General features: G+C 31.7%; 1 protein-coding gene across 1 annotated transcript in view; it reads left to right on the top strand.

Moving 5' to 3' along the window:
- The first annotated feature begins 2,164 nt into the window (after positions 1-2,164).
- The window catches only part of LOC127706855 (zinc transporter 1-like), a 50,781-nt gene continuing 46,187 nt past the window's right edge, over positions 2,165-6,758 (top strand). Inside the window, exon 1 of the mRNA XM_052211580.1 lies at positions 2,165-2,201. The gene's annotated coding sequence lies outside the window, so the exon portion shown is untranslated. The remainder of the gene's footprint in view (positions 2,202-6,758) is intronic.

Below are 6,758 nucleotides of genomic sequence, written 5' to 3'. Positions count from 1 at the left end.
TTTTTATCCAATGACATGCATGTGCTTGTTAATTATGTGTGATAACTATAGTATCATCTGTTTGAAACTCATCATGTGCAGTTTTTATGCCATATTCTCTATCTGTTTTGCTTGTAAAGTTTGCTTGCTCAAGGTCATACAGAAAAAGCTTTTGATTTAACTGTATTTAACTTATATGTATTGAAAAGCTTTTTAATGCGTGGTATATTTGCATTCATTTGAACCGATATCATATTATGGGCATAACTCAGACAGTAGAAAAAGAAGTGTAAAAATTTTGTAATAAGATTAATTTTCCTTGTAAGGGTGGTATTATTGAGTGTTGGGTTAGCACCCTTTGCAATATATTTTGCCCCTTGAACAAATATTTATTGTAGAAATCATATACCTTAAGATGGTACACGTTTTCCAGATTTAAAAAAAAATGAAATTAAAAATTGAAATTCCCAATCGGTTCATATTTTGAACCCGTTTACTCATACTATACATTTGTACACCTGGTGTTCAATCAGTCTGAATAGTTATATCTAAAAAAAAATGAAAGAAGTTGAATATCACCATCCTGATTTTCAAATTTTTCAAAGTTTGATTTATGTTTTATTATCCTAAACAAATTTAAGAATTCTAAAATCAAGTGTACAAAGTATACAGATTATATAAAGGAACTTTTAAGAAAACGATATAATAATAATCTTTTATTCGTAAGCAATACAACTTATAGAATATAAATATTACAAATATTCATTTACATCAGTGAAATATATATAATACATTTTAACAATCAGTCAAATAATCATATAAGTAAGTATAGTACCCATAGAACAGTACAGCAGAGTATGATAAAATATAACACAATGACATATTAAGCATTTATAAATGAATTTAATTACGTGCCTTCTCGTCCAGGAATAAATACTTCCCTAAATTGTAAGTTTCTTTACATTATGAACAGATAGCAGTTGTACGAGTTTAAAATTCGAAGGTTTTCTGCAATAATATGGTATGATAAATTTCCTTCGAAGTTCATTATACTTTTCACATACTAAAATAAACTGATATTCATCTTCAATTACATGTTTATCACACATATTACAATGTTTGTCACTTTTAGTGTGAAACTAAACGTCGCAGTCGCACTTATTATTCATGAAATGGAATAACTTTTATTTATTTTACATCATGCTATGATTGAAAAGAGTTTGTTGAAATTTCCAGTTAGAGCATGCAGTTTCTGCTTTCCATATTTCACATAGGGAGCGGCAGTGTAATATTGGAGTGCCGGCTACAATAGATTGTCGGGCTACTTTTATTATTGTTACCAGGAGCACATAATTGTGTTATTTTAGCGAGTGGTCTGGTTTCCAAGGCAACCAAAATAAAAAAAACCCAAAAGTATTATTTGTTCTGTTAAGAGTTTCTGATTTTATGGTAAAAGCTTAATTTCTGTGAAAACAATTACACCAGGTAGGTCACATTATGGGACTGTGGAAAGACCACGAAGGAAAACATTACACTATAATAGATGTACAATAGATATAAGAAGATGTGGTATGAGTGCCAATGAGACAACTCTCCATCCAAGTCACATTTTGAAAAAGTAAACAGTTATAGGTCAAAGAACGGCCTTCAACACGGATCATTGGCTCACATCGAACAGCAAGCTATAAAGGGTCCCAAAATGACTAGTGTAAAACCATTGAAACAGGTTTGTTTGTTTGTTTGTTTTGTTGTTGTTGTTTGTTTTTTGCTTTGCATGATATCTACACTTAATATGCACAAAATATTGAATTTGATTACAACTACAAACAGAACCTACGATCCAGTAGATGTAAAAAAAGAAAGAAAAAAAAAGAAATGAGAGAGGGGTATCATGGAAAGAGATAAACTTTAGGAAAAACAAGAAAGGCTTACTTGAGGGAATATCTATACACAAAAAAAATAAATAAATAAATATCACTATCAAAACATTAACATATTATCACCTATAAAACACCTGACAAAAATCGTTTGAAACTTGAGTAGTATCAGATGACTGAAGTATAGTAACCTTGTCTCGTCTGTTGTATATATTAAAAGATTTGCAAACTTCAAGCCAATCTTATTCATCATGAAAGGTGTTTTTTCTGCAAAATAGGAAATGAAGAATTAGAATATCCTGGATTAATTTTAAGCTTTGGAAACTTTGAGTTTGAAACCATTTGGTAAGTGAATCTTGTCTGAATTATACGTTTCTTCAGATCATGGCCCCAAGTCTTACAGGCGAGCATGTATATCAAGTGGGCCTTGAACGAAAAAAAAAAGAAAGACATTCCCTCAGTAAGTCTGCACATAGTCTATATTGGGTGTGGACCTGCATTATGTTGTTCATGGTTATTCATTCCAAAGACAATGAAAATTGTCAAAAGTAGACAAAAAGAAAAAAAGCTACACGACAACTAAACTTGGGACAAATAGTCCAAGACTGAACGTATTAAAACAAATTGGAACTCATCTTACCAGATTATCTAAACTTACGATTTATCACTCCTTCATCCTTTCAAACCTCAGCTATTGTCCACTTTCATGGCACTTTTGCAGTGAACAAAACACCAAAATAATTGAAAAAATACAAGAGCACTCAGATATATTCACGACGACTACTCTTATAACACTCTACAGAAACAGTCTAAACTACCAGCACCACTCAGAAGGATGAGAACCATGGCATTTCGGACATATAAAACTGTAAATAAATCTTGCCCGTTTTTTTTTTTACATAATTTGATAACCATTGAATAAAATGCGTATACTTTTAGGTACAAAAGCATAGCTGATATACCACTACCGAAAACAACAAGGCATGGTAAGAAAAACTTTGGTTATGAGGCAGGAAGACTATGGAAATCCTTGCCTAATAAGGCAAGGAGTCTATCAACCTCTGGCCAGTTCAAACATTTTATTCCCACTTGGTGTCTTTTCAGAAACTTGTACCTGTAGCTCATGTAAGTAATGACATCTCTTATTTTTTTTAAATTGATATAACATAGTTTGCTTATTAGCTATTACTAATAAGCTGTCTTATTTTGCCAAAGCTTAAACTATGCTTTAGTTGCTTATATTCATATATTTGTGTTTCTATTATTGCTTTATTTTATTGTTTTTGCATGTGTGATATTTGTTGATATCTAATGTTTTATTACATGCTTGTATGTGTTTTATGTGAATATGCTTATCTGCTCTTCACGTTGCACGTGCTTTCGCTGTATTGATGCGTTTAGTGCCTGTGTGAGTTATATATATATATTTTGCTTTGCTTTATATGTTGCATGTGCTCTGTATTTATTTATATAAGCAGCTTGAATTATTTGTATGTGCTGTAAATGTATTATGTTGATATTTAAATATTTGATTCTGTTATGTAATCATATAAATGTATATATATATATAAGTACGTCTAAACAAGTAACAACTCTACGACAGATCCATGCATTGGATCACCAGTGAAGTTGATACACGGCCTAAAAACACACATTATATTCATAATTACTCTAAATATCAGCACAACAATGTTAAATCTGCAAATTTGCGGAAGCAAATATTTGTTTTTCCCTCGCTGAGATTCGAACTCATGCTATTGGGATATCGTGACAATACAGCCTGCACTGTATCCAGCGCTCTAGACCACTCGGCCACCTAGACTGAACAAAAATTCAGCTTTCAGTGGCCTAGTGTTACCTTTCCTCGTCAGTAGAATCTACAGTTGTAACACAGTACATGATATATTAGCATGAAGATGGAATTGATTGCAGATTAGCTAAATTATCTGTCGTAAAGGATCGTAAGATGCAGTCACAGAAATAATCATATGATAAGTACGTCTAAACAAGTGACAACTCTACAACAGATCCATCCATTGGGTCACAAGTGACGGTGATACACGGCTGAAAACACACATTATATTCATAATTACTCTAAATATATTAGCATAACAATGTCGTAGAGTTGTCACTTGTTTAGACGTACTTATCATATGATTATTTATGTGACTGCATCTTACGATCCTTATATACATGTATATATATTTGTACGTCTGAACCAGTGACAACTATACGACAGATATTATCCATCGGATCACCAGTGATGGCGATACAAGGCCGAAAACACATTCTGTATACATAATTCCTGTAAATAACAGCCAAACAATGCTAGATCTGTAAATTTGCGCACTGGTGATCCGATGGATAATATCTGTTGTAGAGTTGTCACTGGTTCAGACGTACTTATAATATACATGTAATTACTTCTGTGACTGCATCCTACATTAATTTGTAAGATCCTCTACCATAGATAATTAAGGTGATCTGTAATATTCCATCTTCATGCTTTATATATCATGTACTGTTACGACTCTAGATAAAAACTGACGATGAAAGGTAACACCCGGCCACCGAAAGCTTGATTTTTGTCGAGCCTAGGTAGTCGCCGAGTGGTCTAACGCGTCGGGCATAGTGCAAAGCGATTTGGTGCCACGATAATTCGAATCCCGGCCAGGGAAGAACAAAAATTTGCTTGCGCAAATTTACAGATCTAACATTGTTGGGCTTATTGACGCAATCGTTCTTGTAACATCATAACTGTCGTCACCGTTAAAGCTTTAGAATTGTGCTAGTTCATATCGCACATTATTATTTTTATTTAAAGCATATATTTGAACTCTCTGTTGTAATTAGTCATATAACCTATGTCGTGTTTAACACATATTTAGAATTGTGCAAGCGTCTTACCTGATGTTCGGTTTGACTTTTTTATTGTATAAATTTCAAGATTGTTATAGTTTAATCTAAGTAGACTGATATATGATTCATTCAACATCACAATCATATTTACTGATGAAGGATATCTGTTATCCGAAAAATTTATAAATAATTACATTTATAGTCCTTTTTTTGTTATTGGTGTTGTTGTGTACACTTTTTAGGCGTTTATATAATTATTGTGTACATGTATCGTTACTCAAAACGACCCAGCGCCCTCGTGGGAAAAATAATTGACTATTATTCAGACGTTTTATATATATATATATATATATATATATTATATATATAAGTCTAAATTGAAAACAACGTTCAAACCTATGATTGCGTTGGATAAAACCGCAATTTTTATACGTGTGCATGCAAAACAAATTTCTTGGTAGAGGGGTCTAAATACAGCACAAACAGCATTTTCCAAAAGACCAAAAAAGTGAAAAAGTATATTTAAAAAAAAGCATTTGACTAACAGGTCGAACAACGGATGTTCTTAAACCCTGCTGACTGCCATTGACGATTGCCAAATAAACATATCACAAGATGTAACAAAATGGATCTTTATTATTAATTTAATACCAAACAGAAAACAATAAACTAGCAGAAAAGATGGTATACCGCAAACATGAGGTGCAAAAATTTGTACACCATATCCGGATTTCGACAATTAATGTCTCTTCAGTGATGTTAGGGATCGAAACGGTATTTGGAAGGCCATATAATTTACCTCAATTTAGGATAGACTCTTGAATTTTGAAAGAGTCAAAATAGGATGAACGGATCATATAAACCCGAAGGCAAATATAATACAAGCCCAAACGAAAAAAATATAAACAAGTCTAAATTGAAAACAACGTTCAAACCTATGATTGCGTTGGATAAAAACCGCAATTTTTATACGTGTGCATGCAAAACTAATTTCTTGGTAGACTTGTTTATATTTTTTCGTTTGGGCTTGTATTATATTTGCCTTCGGGTTTATATGATCTACTTATATGATGGACTTCTGCTATTTCTGATAAACTAGATAGATCGTTATTATATATACAAAGAAAAATATTACTCTAAAAATACCTTTATTTGTTAAAAAAAGGTTTGATGATGGACCAGAAATCTTCTTTTTTTTTGGCACCATCAATACATCTTTTTCTATGAAAATATTTCTGCATGCATGATTGATTGCTCTTTAGTTTATAAACCTGTATTACTTTAATAAGTTTTTTTTCTCTATTTTATCTTGTTGTTCTTGTTGTACATCGCTTTTGTTTTTCTTTTTTTTCATATAAGTCGCTTGTCATAGCGGATGGTTCATAATTAATGATGCTGGTTTTTGTGTGTTTTGCTTGTAAAGTTTGCTTGCTCAAGGTTATGCAGAAAAAGCTTTTGATTTAACTGCATGTAACTTATATGTATTGAAAAGCTTTTTAATGCGTGCTATATTTGCATTCATTTGAACCGATATCATATTATGGACATAACTCAGACAGTAGAAAAAAGGAGTGTAAAATTTTGTAATAAGATTAATTTTCCTTGTAAGGATGATATTATTGAGTGTTGGGTTAGCACCCTTAGTAATATATTTTGCCCTTTGAACAAATATCTATTGTAGAAATCATATACCTTAAGATGGTGCAGGTTTTCCAGATTAAAAAAAATGCATTTAAAAATTGAAATTCCCAATCGGTTCAAAATTTTGAACCCGTTTACTCATACTAAGTATATCTAAAAACAAAATGAAAGAAGTTGAACATCACCATCCTGATTTTCAAATTTTTACAAGTTTGATTAATGTTTTATTATCCTAAACAAATTTAAGAATTCTAAAATCAAGTGTACAAAGTAAACAGATTATCTAAAGGAACTTTAAAGAAAACGATAAAAAAATAAGAAAAGTGAAAGATGAGTTCAATCTGTATACAAAGAAGAATGTTTGTCAATTTTAGTGTGATACTAAACGTCCGCGCAGTAATT

This window comes from Mytilus californianus, unplaced genomic scaffold, assembly GCF_021869535.1.
Source record: "Mytilus californianus isolate M0D057914Y unplaced genomic scaffold, xbMytCali1.0.p SCAF_6, whole genome shotgun sequence".
NCBI classification, from domain to species: Eukaryota; Metazoa; Mollusca; class Bivalvia; order Mytilida; family Mytilidae; genus Mytilus; species Mytilus californianus.
Note: the sequence above shows the minus strand (reverse complement) of the source record. Positions and strands in the feature narration are given on the sequence as shown.